The 16,438-nt window shown below is 50.6% G+C and overlaps 1 long non-coding RNA gene across 1 annotated transcript in view; it reads left to right on the top strand.

The window, feature by feature from the left end:
* The window catches only part of LOC113601992 (uncharacterized), a 98,508-nt gene that overhangs the window by 26,247 nt on the left and 55,823 nt on the right, over positions 1 to 16,438 (top strand). The window contains exon 3 of the long non-coding RNA XR_008298888.1: positions 7,084 to 7,228. This is a non-coding gene — a long non-coding RNA (uncharacterized LOC113601992). The remainder of the gene's footprint in view (positions 1 to 7,083; positions 7,229 to 16,438) is intronic.

The raw sequence follows: 16,438 nt of genomic DNA, 5'->3' as shown, positions 1-16,438 counted from the left end.
TACGTCCACAGTAGATTCAGTGTTTTACAAAAGTGTGAAAGTGGGTGTCTGGGGAAGGGATAGTCTGCTGGACGGCTGGCTCTGGGACAGTTAGGCGCTCACATGCTAATCGCCCAAGGTCTGCAGCTTACCTTAGGGTTTGCTCTTGGTGTACGTTCTGTGTGTTGAGACAAACGTATAATGACATTTATCCATCACTATAGTGTTACGCAGAGTATTTGTGCCACCCTAAAATGCCTCTGTGTTCTGCCTTGACTGCCACCACTGGCAGTGACTGACCCATTCGTTGTCTCCGTGCTCTTGCTTTGTCTGGAATGTCGATTTTGTTGGAATCATAGGGGGTTGGCCTTTTCAGATTGGCTTCTTGCACCGAGTAATACGCATTTAAGTTTCCTCCGTGTCTTTTGAGCCTGATGGCTCATTTGTTTTTAGTGCTGAGTCATATTCCGTTGTCTAGATGGAGACGGTTTATTAATCTACTCACCCGCTGAAGGACATTCTTCGTTGCTCCCAAGTTTCAGCGATTATGAACAAAGCTGCCGTAGACATCCGCGTGCAGGTTTTCGTGTGGACGTGAGTTTTCAGCTCCTTTGGGTAAACGGCACGGAGCGTGATTGCCGGATTGTGTGTAAGAGTGTGTGCGCTTTTGTCAGAAACTGCCGACTGTCTTCCCAAGGGGCCGCCCAATGTTCCCGCCAGCGGAGAATGGGGGTTCCTGTCGCTGCAGGTCCCCGTCGGCGTCTGGTGTTGTCGTGGTTCCAGATTTTGGCCATTCTTCCAGATGCGTGGTGGTGGCTCCCTCATGTTTTCGTTTGCGTTTCCCTGGTGACCTGTGACGTGGAACATCGCTCTGTATGCTTACGTGGCGTCGTATATCTTCCGCGGTGGGGCGTCTGTTAAGGTGTTTGGCCCACTTGTAATGGATTGTCCGTTTTCTTATCGTTGAGTTTTAAGAGTTCTTTGTGTGTTTTGCATAACAGTCCTTTGTCAGATGTGTCTCGTGCAAACGTTTTCTCCCGGTCTGTGGCTTGTCTTCTAATTTCTTGACCGTGTGTTTCACAGAGCAGACGGTTTTAATTTTAGTGAAGTCCAGTGAAACGTTATTTCTTTCACGAGTTGTGTCTTTGGTGTTGTATCTAAAAAGGCATCACCACACCCAAGGTCATCGGGGTTTTCTCTTCCGCGATCTTCCGGGAGTTTTCTAGTTTTGCATTTTACATTTTGGTCTCTGGCCCATTTTGAGTGGATTTTTGTGAAGGGCGTAAGGTCTGCATCTAAATTCGTTAATCTGCACGTGGACGGCCAGCTGTTCTGGCACCATTTGTTGGAGAGACTGTCTTGGCTCCTTTGTCAAAGATCAGGTGACTGTATCGATAGGGTTTTCTTCTGTGCTCTTTGTTCTGTTCTGTTGATCTATTTGTCTATTCTTTTGCCAATACCACACTATTTTTGTTAGTTCTGGTTTGTAGTAAGTCTCGGTGTTGGGCAGCATTGAGTCCTTCAACTTTGTTCTACTCATCCAGTATTTTGTTGGCTATTCTGGGTCTTTTGTCTCTACATATAAACTTTCTTGAGAATCAGTTTGTTGTTAGCCACAAAATAACTTGCTGGGATTTTGGTTGGGATTTCACTGCATCTACAGATCAATTTTGGAAGAACTGACATCTGGACAATACTGAGTCTTCCTGCCCATGAACATGGACTATCTCTCCATTTATTTAGTTCTTTGATTTCATTCATCAGAGTTTTGTAGTTTTCCTCATATAAATCTTTGATGCATCTTGTTAGATTTATGCCTAAGTATTTGGGGGAGGCGTATTAATGTAAATGGTGTTGTGTTTTTAATGTACACTTCTACTTGTTCGTGATTGATATTTAGAAAGCAGTTGACTTTTGCATATTAAATCCATATCCTGCCACCATGCTGTACTTGACTGCTAGTTCCAGAAGATTTTTTCTTTTATTCTTTTGGATTTTTTACATAGATGATCGTGTCATCTACAAACAAAGACAGTTTTATGTCTTTCTTCCCAAAGTGTATTCCCTTTTCTCGTCTTGTTGAATTATCAAGGACTCTCAGTGTGATACTGAAGAGGAGTGGTGAGGGAGGACATCCCTGCCTTGTCCCTGGTCTTAGTGGGAAAACTCAGAGTTTCTCCTCATTAAATGTGATGTTCGCTGTAGGGTTTTTGGAGATAGCTTTTATCAAGTTGAGTAAGTTCCTCTCTATTCCTAGTTTATTGAGAGGTGTTTTTTTTTTTAAATCATAAATGACTATTGGATTTTGTCAGATGCCTTTCCTGCGTCTATTGATATGATCATGTGATTTTCCTTTTTTAGTCTGATTAACATATGGGTCGTATCAATCAATTTTCAAGTGTTGAACCAGCCTCACGTATCCCAAGTGGGATACATCCCACTTGGTTGTGACATATATTTCTTTTTATAATTTTTTAAATTCAATTTGCTAATATTTTGTTGAGGGTTTTTGCATCTATGTTCATGAGAGATATTGGTCTATAGTTTTCTTGTAATGTCTTTTTTCTGGCTTTGGTATTAGGGGAATGCTGGCTTCATAGAATGAGTTAGGAAGTATTTCCTCTGCTTCTACACTCTGAGAGAGATTGTAGAGAATTAGCATAATTTCTTCCTTAAATGTCTGGTGGACTTCACCGGGGAACCCATCTGGACCTGGTGTCTTCTATTTTGGAAGATGATTTTATTGATTCCATTCCGTTAATAGATCTAGACCTCTTCAGGTCATCCGTTTCTTCTTAAGTGAGTTCTATCAGTTTGTGTCCTTCAAGGAACTGGTCTATTTCATCTAGGTTGTCACATTTATGGGCACAGAGCCATTTGTAGTATGTCTTTCATTTCTGTGGGATCGATAGTGATCTGCCTTCTTTCATTTCTGATATTAGTACCCTGAAGGCTCTCTCTTGTTTTCTTAGATAGCCTGGCTACAGTCTTACTGACGTCATTGATCTTTGCAAAGCACAACCTTTGGCTTCATTTATTTTGTCCGTTGATTTCTTGTTTTTAATTTCACTGGCTTCTGCTCTAATTCTTCCTTCTTTTCTTCTATTTTCTCTGGATTTGCTCTCCTGTTTCTAGTTTCCTAAGGTGGAAAGTTAGATAATTGATTTTATTTTTAACTTTTTTGAGGCTCCTCCGAAGTGTATTCCAGAGAGGCTATAACCAGTCTGCATTCCCGCCAACAGAATGGGTTCCCCTTTCTCTGCATCCTTGCCAACATCTGTTGTCTCTCGTGTTGTTGATAGATAATTGAATTTAGATCTTTCTTCCTTTCCAGTATATGCATTTGATGTTATAAATTTCTCTTTAATCACTGCTTTCGCTGCATCCCACGATTTGTGATAAACCGTGTTTAATATTTATTTAGTTCAAAAATATTTTAAAATTTCCCTTGAGATTTCTTCTTTGACCCGTGTGTTACTTAGAAGCATGTTGTTTATTCTGCATGTATCTTGGGATCTTCCAAAACATTAATTTCTAGCTCAGTTTCACCATGGTCTGAGAGCAGGATTGCGTGATGTATATTCTTTCAGGTTTGTTAAGGTGCGTTTAATTTTTTTTTTCTTTGAGTGTAGATGGCACACCGTGTTACATGAGTTTGAGGTGCACAACACAGTGATTCGACAAGTTTATACATCACGCTGTGACACTTGTTACAATACACATGGACCCAGAGTGTGTTATGCTAAGTGAGAGAAGTCAGTTAGAGAAAGACAAATACCATATGATTTCACTCATATGTGGAATTTCACGTGTGCTTTCCGGTCCAGAATGTGTTTGGGGAATGTTCCCTGTGAACCTGAGAAAACAAACGTGCATTCTGCTGTTGTTGCATGAAGGTGTCTACGGAGGTCAAATACGTCCATTCAGTTGGTGGTGGTGAAGGTCCGCTATGTCCTACTGTCTTCCTACCTCCTGGCTTTGTCCGTTTCTGGCAGAGGGTTGGTGGAGTCTCCAGCTGTCACAGTGGATCCAGCTGTTTCCCCTTGATACTCTCTCAGTTCCGCCTCAGGAAAAACCGGATGATTTGTTGTTAGGCACACGCAGTTTAAGGATTGTTATATCTTCTTGCAGAGTTGGCTTCTTTAGCCTTAAGTACTGCCTTTCGAGATCGCTGATAACTTTCCTGACTTTGGAGTCTGCTCTGCTTTATTGATATAGCTACCCTTGTTTTCTTTTCATTAGTGTTAACATAGTATGTTTCCCCCATCCATTTACCTTAAATTGATATGTGTCTCTCTCCATGAAGGGGGTTTCTTGTAGAGAACACAGAGCTGGGTCTTGTTTTTTGATCCACTCTGACAATCTTTTTTTACTTGGTGCACTTAGGCCGTGGACATTCAAAGTGATAAATATTAATATATTCCTTTTGTCTTGATGCCTTGATCTTTCCAAATGTTCAGAGACTCTTTGCTTTCTCAGGTGGGCAGAGAGAGGTAACTGGCTTGCCATTATTGAGTTTTAAGCTGTTAAAAACTATGTGGATCCTTTTCAAATCTTTTACCTTCAGAAAAAGAGGACAAAAACTAATTTTTTTATAGTAGTTTGTCTTGTTAGATTAGATGTCTGTTTACCGGGGAGGGGTGGGGGGAAGGGAGTTACAGCCACAGGCAGATTTTCAGTAAGATCCACCCCGGTGGGCTGAACGATGGCTTTTCCCTGCCCCTGGTAGGGTCTCAGCACCAGCTGGGCACCACGGCCGCATGCGTGGTGGGTGTTAGCTGGTGATGCCCTAGCTCACCCACCCCCACCCCCACCTCACCCACCGAGCGCAGGCTCCGAAATGTGTTCCGAGCTCTGAGACCTCTCTCCTTAGGAGTGTGCGGACCTCTCCCTTCTGACTATCCACGCTGGCCTTGCTGCTACAAGTTGAGAGGTGGTGTTTTTCACTCTAGAGTTCTATTTTTTTTTTAATTTTTTTTTTAACGTTTATTTACTTTTTGAGACAGAGAGAGACAGAGCATGAATGGGGGAGGGTCAGAGAGAGAGAGGGAGACACAGAATCTGAAACAGGCTCCAGGCTCTGAGCTGTCGGCACAGAACCCGACGCGGGGCTCGCACTCACGAACCGTGAGATCATGACCTGAGCCGAAGTCGGACGCTTAACCGACTGAGCCACCCAGGCGCCCCGAGTTCTATTTTTTTAATGTGACTTATCGTCAAGTTAGCTAACATACAGTGTATACGGTGTGCTCTTGCCTTTGGGGGTAGGTCCCCCTGATTCATCACTAACATACAACACCCAGTGCTCATCCCAGCAGGTGCCCTCCTCCATGCCCATCACCCATCTTCCCCTCTCCCCGCCGCCATCAGCCCTCAGTTTGTTCTCTTTATTTAAGAGTCTCTCATGGTTTGCCTCCCTCCTTCCCTCTCTGTAACTATTTTTTCCCCTTCCCCTCCCCCGTGGTCTGCTGTTAAGTTTCTCAAGTTCCACATACGAGTGAAAACATATGGCATGTGTCTTTCTCTGCCTGACTTATCTCACTCAGCATAATACCCTCCAGTTCCATCCACGTTGCTGTAAATGGCAGGATTTCATTCTTCCTCGTTGCCAAGTAGTATTCCGTTGTGTATATAAACCACATCTTCTTTATCCGTTCGTCAGTCCATGGACTTCTAGTTGGTGGTGGAGAGGCGAGCACAGTCATGCTGCAGGGAACACTTGGGCAAAGTGGTTTCTTCTCTGTGTTGGTTGGGGCGGCTCATTGAGCGGCAGACGACCCTCCCTTGGTTCGGGCATCAGAGCCCGCTGCAGCCACAGCTCGGCTCTCCCTAATACCCGCTTAGTTCCGCGGAAAGGCTGGAGACGAGACATACAGACGCCGGCTGTGTGCCCAGCGCAGGGGCACGCCCGTGAGCAATCTGTGGGAGCGAGTGCATGTCTCTCCCAACCCCGCTTGTCTTTAAACCTGCTGTTGCCGGTGAGGTGTTTGCACTCCGCTGGGGACACTTCGCACCTGCTCCCAGGTGAACCTTCTCTTCGGATCCACCTGCCAATTAGGGGACGATTGGAAATTTCCCCTAAACCAGGTGCGTTCTACGTAACTCACGTAAACCTAGTATTTGGTGGCACCTGCCATCCACTGATAGATTTCCTGTCTTTCTCGTGTCCTTATGTAGCAGCGTACTCGAAAGTCAGGAGAATGGGACGGTGCGTGTTTGAGCTCCAGTTTCCATCTGGAACCAGGCCAGCAAAGCTCTTGACCAGGACAGTAACGTTATTTAAATGGCCCTTTTGGAGCCTCCTTTCTGCACCGTGCCCGTGCACGCAGACAAGTCCTCTGCTGCCGTCTCAGAAAACCTTGGACTAATCATGCCTGCAGCTGGCTTGTGCCCGAACAGCTCCTGGGCTGGGGCAAAGCACCGTCCCCTGGTCAGAATCTCCTTGTGGTCCATGGTCGGGTCACTGGGTAAACTCTGATCTTTATGGTCCCGATCCCTCGTTCCTGTCTCCTTTGTCAGAATTTCTCCTTTGTTAGACTGTTTATGGTGTGCGGTACCTTTTGCCCCCCACTTGCTAACTTTGCGTGTGTTCTGGGTGTCCCAGTTAAGGATTCGGATTGCCGTTGTTTCGGCGGGAATCTAGTCTGAACATTACAGGGTGACATGGTGGAAACTGCTGTGTTTCTACGCTGTAGCCATCCTTTCTCTTTCTCTTACTAACGGAACCCCAGTGTTGTTGAGAATGGCATTGTGCCTAGATCAAAGATTATTATTTTGTACCATTCTTGAAGCCAATACTTGTCCAAGAAAAACTTGCTGAGGCTTATTGAGAGGGTTTTACTTTCCTGATATAGATACCATGCCTTCCTCCTTCTGGCCCTTCCTAATTCTCAGAACTCGGATGTGATGGCTGGAGCTGAAGCATTCATCTTGCAAATGTGAGGGAAAAACGAAGATCATTTCAGAGCCCCTGGTCCTGATGTCCTTGAGCCACCAAACCAGTGTCAGAGATCACCTAGCTCTAGACTTGCTGTTACAGAAGAGAAATGGGCTCACCTCTTGTTTACGCTTCTCTTACTTTAGTTTTCTGTTATATTCAACCAGACTCGCTTGCTGACGGACCCTGGCAGTGCGTTGTTTGGGATGTGTTCGGATGCAAGGAAACATGACATCCACTCAGTTCTGTCCCAGATGCACCGAAGAATTCGAGACCGGAGCCCAGAATGGGGAGGGAGAGTTGACTGAGTAGGTAAGTACAGGGCACTTTCAAGAGGGAAAGCGGGTCACTGCTGAAGCAAGAGAGGCGATGGCCCCGTGAATGTCCTGCCGCATCCTTTTAAGCTGCTTTCTGCACGTGTAAACTTGGCTTTGAGGGGCATGTTAGATTGACAGCTGGTGGTTATATAACATTTTGGCTTCTAAGCATGTGCCTACCTGTGAAGCCTTCTGTTATAATTGTATTTATTTATGTGTTGCATATTTGTGAGTTTCTAACGACCCTTTGCTGTGACCTTGAGGGCAAGGTGCACCTTTGTGTGCAGTCTCAGCTCTCACAAGTCCCCTGTGGCTCTTGAGCCCGCTCTGTGGCTAAGCCTTTGCTGTTCTGCCACCCATAGAGGTGGCTCTGAAGGTGTGGCTGTTAACCCTCGGGGGTGGCTGGCACCTGCTTTACCCCTCCCCGCTCACGCCTAACTGCCTAACATCCCCCCGCCCCCGCCAAGTGATTGGACCCCAAATCATCAGGAATTGGGGCGATGACCACTCTGGCTTCTTCATGCTGTCAGGGGGTGTTGTGGGGATTTGGGGCGCCCATCACTTGCCGACTATCGAGGAGATAAGGCGGTGGCGGCTGGCCGTGTCCGTTCAGGGGCTTCCGAAAGGGAAAGAGCTGTAGGCATCTGATGGTTGATATCCTTGGTTGAGGACCGAAAGGGAAAGAGCCGTAGGCATCTGATGGTTGATATCCTTGGTTGAGGACCAGATGGAAATTGATGGCCTGTAGCCTGGAGGCGACAAAAGATACCAACGTATTGATTAGTTGTGGTCCAGAGAGTAACAGTAAGAGAGCCACTAGAGTGAGGGAAATCGGGGGAGTAAGGGTGTAATTGTAGTGGAGGGACCAGCGAATTTTTATCTTACATGATAAAGAACCCGCGGATAGGACAAACTTGAGGTGTGGTGCTCCAGAGCGCCAGCTGTCCGTCTCCGTGGGTCTTGGCTCCGCGTCTCTGTGCCCGGCGCCTTCGTCCTCGGGTCAGGTCAGGTGCGCGTCTCCACCCTGCACCCTTCACCGTCCGGTCAGGTCAGGTGCGCGTCCGTGCCCGGCAGGCAGTGAAATCTCCTAATAATGTCTCCAAGAGCGGAAAGCAGAAAGCATCGCTCCCTCAGAAGGCGGGTCATTAACTAGGGCACCTCGACCGCGCACGCCCACGTGGAGATAAGCTGGAGACCGTCGTTACCGACTACCAGACACCCGGCCCGCACCCCGCAGGCCACGCTGACAGCTTAGCCTCTTGGAGCCTCCAACGTGTTTGGTTTTGGTTTTTCTTTTGGTAAAAGCAGGATGCTAAGAATTGCATTACCGCGTCTCCCTGCTCAGAGGGCGAGATAATTCTGTACAAATGTATGTTGAATAAGTGGGGACAGAAACTGAAATCGAATAAGGGGGAGGCACTTTGGAAACTGGTAAACATTACGAAACTCAACCTATTAATCCAAGAGTTAATTCCACAAACACTCGTGACTAACCACTCTGGGCCAGTAGCTGGAGATACAGAGTCAGGGGAGACCCCAGGTGTAAGCTGGGAGGAAAGATGGACACGTGAATAACTGTGTCACTTACAACGTGACAAGAGCAGGCCTGGATCTCCTTGTGGTGAAGCTTCTAGAAGAGGGTGTTAGACGGTGCAAAGGGGTTTGAAGGGTATATTCGTTACGATACCGTGGGCTGTAACCGCGACAGTGATGACAACAAAATCCAAGCTTTCAAGGACTTGACGTTACGAAAGACTTCTTACTCATTTAGTAGCCAATTGCAGGTGCCCCTGGCTGTGGGAAAAGGAGTTGGCATGAGGCAGTGAGGAGACGGACAAGTTCTGCTCCACGTTTGGAGACCCGGTCCAATAAAGGCCCTGCATCTTCAACACGTTGTGCCTTCTCACATCTCCGCAGCCGATGGGGGAATAGGGAGATGTGGGGTGGCACTCATTTCTTTCCCTTGTATTTCACTGGTTGGGACCAGTCCCGTGGCCCCATCTAGGCCCTAGAGGGTCGTAAACGCAGTTGCTGGCCAGGCCGACTTTCTCCAAACACGGCCGAAACTTACAGAAAGAAGGTGTGAGTCTTTGATGGGCAGGAATCCCACTGTACTCCAGAGGGCTTCCTGGAGGAAGTAGGCTTAGTGCAGAGTTTTGAAGGATGAATTGGAGTTAGAAACTCCAGATACGGACCTGCATTCCAGCCGGAGGGAGCTATTTGCGACAGTAATCATGAGAAGATTTGTGAGAGATTTAGAATCATCTTTGTCCGTTGAAGAGCTTCCAGAAGTTTCGTATTTGACCAGAGTGTTATGATCCGTCTGTGTCGGACGAAAACCTATAAACCCAGTTCTGGGTGAAGAGTGATGACTTCAGTTTTCTTGCGGGGAGACTCGTCTGGGTGTGGGGTTTGATCGTGAGTTATCTGAGGTCTGGACAGAGGCCGGTGGGTGCTGGGCGTGCTCCGTCCAGGGGCCCTGAGCGCAGTGAGCTGACCATGACCTTGGGGCCGGGAACGAGCCGGCCGAGTTGCAGCGCTTGAGGGGTCTTGAGCAGCAGGGACAGCAGGTGGGGCGGGTCTGACCGAAGGGTCAGCGTAATGACTGGTCTCTGTGAACCTTGGCTTCTTCGTCTGCGAGACGTGGTTCACGTGGTTGTTGGGGAACAATAATCAGCAGACGACGGGAGATCCAGACGAGTAAGTAGTGTAGATGGAGGCACTTGTAAGAGACTAGATGCTGTGCATATTAGCCCATTAATTAAGCTGCACTTCCCTTCCGTGGCGCTGGATGGATACTTGCTCTGAACAAGACGTTGAGCTGGAAGGTAATGAAGGGCAGTGAACACGAGGCGACGAGTGGGGAGCATGTTTTCTGTAGGCCGGGGGCCGTGCTCAGCCGAATGGCCCCGGGAAAAGCATCCTTTTGAGAGGACCGGCTGGTGGCCATGTGACGATCGCGGCCCTGTGTTTTCCGAATCGCTCTTGAATTAGCTCCCTCCTCCCCAGTCCTAGAGGCATCCCCATAGTTCATACCCTCCTGTCTGTCTCGTGGAATAGATATTGCAGGAAAATCTCCGAAATGGTCATTTTGCCTCTAGCTCTGTTTGCTCGTTGGCTCCTTCCTTCATTCAACACCTACTGAGCTGCACCACTCATGGGGCCTTGGGCGTGTGGCAGCGAATTCTGCCAAAGCGTCGGTCTCCCCACACGGCCGCTCTCTCCCACCGACACAAGAAAGCGGAACCCCGAGCATGGCACAACAACACCGTCCACCCCCCGGACTCGACCTATCTCCCCAGCCTCATGGCTGGGAGCCCCTTTCTCTGCATGACAGTCTCCTCGTACTCTGCACCCACTTTGCTCTTGAAGTGCTGAAAAGGGCTCCAGGATCGAGACTGGGTATGAACTCTGGTTTGGAGAAGTCACTTAGGCTCAGTTAACTTACTTGTAAGTAGGAAATACAAAGCGGGCCTTGACCTCTAGCGTAAAAAGCCACTGACGTAGGAACGTAAGCTGATTAGCACTGCGTCCTAGATGAGTTGGTGTGTGTTTGGTCACAAGCAACAGAGAACCTGACCGCAGAGTTTTAAACAAGTAAATGTTTACAGACTGAACGTAGTTTTTGATGTGGCTTCAGTGGCTCAAAGAGACAGGACTGAATTTCTCGACCGTTCCCTCGTGCTGGTCACCTCATGCTCAGAGGGTGGCTGCGGTGGTCCCAGACCTCGCATCTACATCCCAGGTGGAGAGAAAGGGAGAGGGGCGGTGCCTGCCGGGTCCCTCCTGTTTCCATCAGGAAGGCACCGCTTTGCCTGGACTGCACACGGCAGAATTCCTGTTAGGTCATCTGGTCTGAGAGCGGATCACGCGGCCTTCTCCAGGCGCCAGGGCGGTCGGGGACTCGGAGAAGGTTGAAACAAGTGGCGATCGGGGCTGGGCTCGCTGTACTCCGAACGCATCTGGAGGTCCGCCGGCGGAGGAGAAGAGGCCAGCGTTGCCTGGAGTGACCGAGCGGTGTCGGCAGACCTTCCCCCCCCGAATCGCTGCCACGTGCGAACGAACGCCCCGAGCGTTTGCAGGTGGTGAGTCGTGAGGGCTCAGCACCGTCCTGCCAGCTTTGTCTCGTGTTGTGTTCTTTCTTCAACCTCGGTGTAACTCCTCCAGGACACGCAGAGACCCACGAACGGGCCGCCCCGGGACGAAACCGCCCCTCTGCCTACCTCTGTTGTCTTCAGTTTGTCATTATTCCAGGCGAGGGGGCCCCGGTTCTGCCGGGCTCACGTGGGGGCCACGCGCGCTGCACAGAGGGTCGCGTCCAAACCTCGGAACCCTTCCGTCACCTAACACGTGTGCGAGTGCAGGGCACGGAGTGAGTGTGCCCTGGCGAACGGTAGAGCGAGGCCGCGCGCACGGAAGGTGATGGGACCGCAGAGCCTGTGCGTCTGGTGGGGACCCACACCCAGATGGACGCCTCTGTGTGAAGGCCAGCCTGTTCAGGGCCTCCGGGGGTCCCGTCCCCGACCCCACGGCCTCCGGGCTCAGAGTCTAGCCTCCCCTGACTCTGTGGCAGCTGCCCCTGGATGGACTCCTTCCAGCCTTACGTAGGCACCTCCTGGGGTCCCCTGGTGAAGCCGAGGCGTGACGTCCAGGGACCCTCTGGGCACACACGTGCAGCCGGGAAGTGGGAGGAGTGGATGCCTTCCAGGGCAGACCCCCCCAGCCAGCGGGGGCCGCAGCCCCGGGCCACCTCCTGCACACTTCCTCCCTGCAGGCGGAAGTCCAGACTCTCGGTCGCCAGATGGCTTTGTGGGAGGCGGTCTCGTGAGGTCCAGCAGTCAGTCTTCCTTCGTACTGGGCAGTGGCCAGCTCGGCAAAGACCCCCACAGGCCGTGGCGGCCCTTTCCTCTCTGCCTCATTCCTCCGTTTCCCCATGCCGTCTTCCTCGATCACCAAGTGTTAGCACATGAATGTTTGTAATTTCAGCTCGGCTTTCCGCGCGGCCCAGGCTGAGACCGTGCGTGACGCTATTCCACTATTTGGGATGATTTCCTTTGTCTGAAAACGTCCCCGCGGTGCGAGTCCTGAGTCGGAACATAGAAGTATGCTCACAGCTTTGAGAACTTTATCACAGACTGCGAATCAGCCCACCCCCGGCCCTCGGCTGACAGCATGGAGGAGTGTCTCCATGTCTCTGAGTCAGACTGTCCTTCCTCATCACGGAGCCAGGAGTGGAGCCAAGGCCCTGCCGGCAGTGAGTACGGAGAAGGCTGCAGACAGGAACGCGTGTGGCCACGACATTTCTACAACCGGAGCCGCTGCGGCGTTAACGGGTGGGGACGCGTGGGCTTCGCCGAAAGGGCTGCTCGCCACTTGGGTGCACGTCTCCAAGGGAAAGAAAACCCAGGCGCACGGGCTTCACGGGGTGCGGCCCCTGTAATTGCTCTAATTACCTGTGAGCTAATTAGGGACCAGTACGTGGCCGGGGTGAGATTCTCATCCCTCACAGTGTGCACTTCCAGAGAGGGGCTCGCGGTCCGTGCGTCACAAGGTGAGCGTTCCCTGCTGACTTCCTCTCCTCGAGTGCGCGCGGGGCTCGCCCCGGGGCCGCCGCCCTCAGGAGTCATTGGGCAGAGCCCAGAGAAGCCAGGAAGAGGGCGCAGGCTGCCGCAGCCCATGGACGGGTCTGCAGTCGAGCGCACCCCGGAAACGAGTCTTTGGGGGGAGATGGAATTTGGACGGCTCTTCGCAAGAGCTGCTTTTGAGTCTGCTCGTCACAGTAACAGGCTTTCCGGAAGAACCCAGACACCAGCCACCTCCCCGAGTCAGAAGGCCGTTGTCCGGGCCCTGAGAAGAGCCCAGGAGTGGGCCCACCATGTGAGTGGAGCACCAGACGTAGCGGCACAGGCGGGGGTCCCCATGGCCACAAGCCGCTTGGTTCCTCTCTGCTTCTCTGCGGACTTTCACCCTGCATGTCTGAGGTTTCTCCAGTGTCCCCAGCGGATGGAAGTCTCCGTCCTCAACCTTCTCACTTCATGCCAGGGTCGTGCTGTGTTCTCACCTTCCCCGAGAAGTGAGCGAGAGGAGACGGAAAGGTGGCCTCCTTCGCTGGCCAGCTCTGACCGCAGACGGGGGGTGGGGGGGGGGCGTGCTGCAGGACCGGAGGTGCCTGGGGCGGGCTGTGGCCCAGGATGGACGTCGGTGCCCATGGCCCGAGCCGCTGGCCGTGCCAGTCTGCGGCGCCTTGACGTGTGAATTAGAACAGCGTGGGTATCGCAGCTGTTCAGAGGTTACTAGGCTGCACGGTCTGCGGGGTGGGGTGGGGCGGGGGTCGAGTTCCTCGTTCTCCTCACTGACTGTGTGATCTGGTCCTTTCCCTCCTCCTGCGGCCGGAAGGTTAAGATCCAGAAGGAACAGGAGCTATCCGTCCCTGCCATGTTGGTGGCTCCTCGCGGGTGTCCCTGCTCAACAACACATTTACTTTACCCTGAACTTGGCCTCACGACAGCGCATATACCTGATAGCCACGCCAGCTGAGGTTGGATTCCTGTCCCCCCAGGATCAAATGTCCCCAAGTCCCTTCTGCTAACTGCCTGGAAGCCAGTTGTTTCCGAGTAGGTTGACATCAGAGTTGAAATCGGTTTGCTCTGATCATTTGCTGAGCAAACCCCCTCCCTGTCTGCCTCCAGCCGCGAAATCCAGCCACGAGCCCCCTGCATTCGCCTTCCCTGGCTGCGTAACAAATCAGCACGAACTTAGCAGCTTGAAGCAACGCTTCCTCCCCGTTCGTCATCTGACGGGCTCATAGTTTGAAGCCCAGGCAAGGTCAGCCGCTCGTCTGGCGGAAATCTCGGTGCCTGCGGCCTGCGCTCTGACCTGGAGGTTCTGGACGCAAGTCTACTCCCAGGCTCTTGGGGTTGCTGGCAGAATTCAGTCCTGAGTGGTTGTATGACTGAGGTCCTGCTTGCCTGCTGACTGTTCGCTGGAGTTCTCAGCTTCTAGAAGCTTCCCCTGTCCCCCGACTTGTGGCCCCTTTGTCTATAAAGGCTGCAGCGATGCCACAAATCCTTCTCGTGCTCCAGACCTCTTGGACTTTCCCCTCTACCTCCAGAAGAGTTAATACCAACTCTTCTCAGACTCTTCCAAAAAATAGAAGAGGAGAGAAAACTCTTCCAAAGTAATTTCCCACGCCAGCCTTGTCTTTATCCCCAAACCAGACAAGGATGCCACAAGGAAAGAAAACACCATACATGTACCCTACGCAAAAATAAAGTAAAAATGGATCAAAGACTTGGATGTGAGACCTGAAGCCGTAAAACTCTCAGGAGAGAACATCAGCGGCAGAACTCCTTGACATTGGTCTTGGTGAGGATTTGGCTTGATTTGACACCAAAAGCAAAGATAACTGAGTGGGACCACCTCAAACCAAGCAGCTTCTGCATCAACAAAACGAAAAGGCAGTTTAATGGAATGAGAGAAGATATTTGCAAATCACGTATCTGATAAGGGGTTAGTCTCCAAAATACATAAAGAGCTCATACAACTCGTTAGCAAAACGAAACCGCAAACAATCCAACTAAAAAATGGACGGAGGCCTGGAACACACACTTCTCCAAAGCAGACATCCAGAGGCCAACCGACACGTGAGAAGACGCCCAACACCACTCATCATCAGAGAAATACACGTCAGAACTACAAAGAGTTATCACCTCCCATTTGTCAGAACGGCTAGAATCAAAAACACAAGAAACAAGTGTTGGCAAGAATGTGGAGAGAAGGGAACCCTCTTGCACTGTTGCTGGGCATGCACACTGGTGCAGCCGCTCTGGAAGACAGTGTGGAGGCTCCTCAGGAAGTGAAATGGAACTACCCTACGACCCAGCAATTGCCCTGTTGTGTACTAATCTGAAGAAGGCAAAAATAGTAACTCAAAAAGATATCTGCCCCCCCCCCAATGTTCACAGAAGCATTATTTACGATACACAAGACATGGAAAGAACCTGAACACCCACTGACAGCTGAATGGATGAAGACTATGTGAGACAGATGCCATATGATCTCACTCATGGGTGGAATCTAAAAACAACGCCACACAAAAACAAAACTAAACCCAGATATGAGTGGAATCGATGTGGAATTTAGGAACCACATGCGAAGTAACTGCTTGAGCTAAAGCCGACCCTAAATATGGAATTTAAAACAAGCAAACAAACCGTAGATACAAGCTCACAGATACAGAGAACAGACTGGCGGTGGCCAGAGGCAGGGGGCGGGCACGGGCGAAATGGGTGAAGGTGGTCAGAAGGTACAAGCTTGTAGTTATAAGATAACTGAGTCCCGGGACGTAGCATACAGCATGGTGACCGTAGTTAACAATACTATGTTGCGTATTTGAAAGTTGCTGAGAGAGTGGATCTTAAAAAAGTTCTCATCGCAGGGAACAAGTTCCGTAGCTACGTATGGTGATGGGTGTTGACCAAACACCGTGGTGATCGTTCCACAGTATATACAAAATACCGGATGGTTAGCTTGTATGCCTGAAACTAACATGGCGTCATGTGTCAGTTACACGTCAGCAGAAAAGTGTGCATTCTAGTGGGGACCAGTGTCCGTGCCACGTCATAGGGACTGTTTTCAGTAAAGGTGGGCACAGCATGTAAGGGTGGCAATGAACAAGGATGACCGATTCTGCTTGGGGCAGTGGTGGGGAGGTGACTCCGGGGGAGAAGTTTGCCGAGAATTTGGATTTCTGGCCGGATACCAGCTGATGGGCTTCTGCCTGTCCGAATACTACTTGGCAAGTTCCTTTTCCTCCGAGAATCTCGCTTCCTCGTCAGTGTTGCGAGACAGCCTGTCTCACGTCTCTTGCCGTTGGAACTTGAGGTGCCGGGAGCGTGCGTGTGAGTGGGCAGGATGGTCGTGCGGATGGCTGGGGATAACGGGGTAGGAGCTTCTCTAGGGCCGTGTCTTGCCCGCCTGCTTTCACTGTCACCTGGGTTCCTCTGCCCTGCCCAGAGGGAGGCCAGAGATGAGATCTAGACACCAAGCAGGGCCCAACGCAGACGGAATTCGAGCTGGCGTGGGCAACAAGGCCACGTGACGAGGACTTCCATGCTCCTAATCCCGGGGCACACGTATTCTTCCCGAAACCCTGCGGGCTCCACTCTCCTCCCTCCAGCTCAGAGCTCCAGACGTCACATGTGCA

The sequence above is a fragment of the Acinonyx jubatus genome, chromosome B3 (genome assembly GCF_027475565.1).
Source record: "Acinonyx jubatus isolate Ajub_Pintada_27869175 chromosome B3, VMU_Ajub_asm_v1.0, whole genome shotgun sequence".
Taxonomy (NCBI): Eukaryota; Metazoa; Chordata; class Mammalia; order Carnivora; family Felidae; genus Acinonyx; species Acinonyx jubatus.
This window is presented reverse-complemented; position numbering and strand designations above follow the sequence as displayed.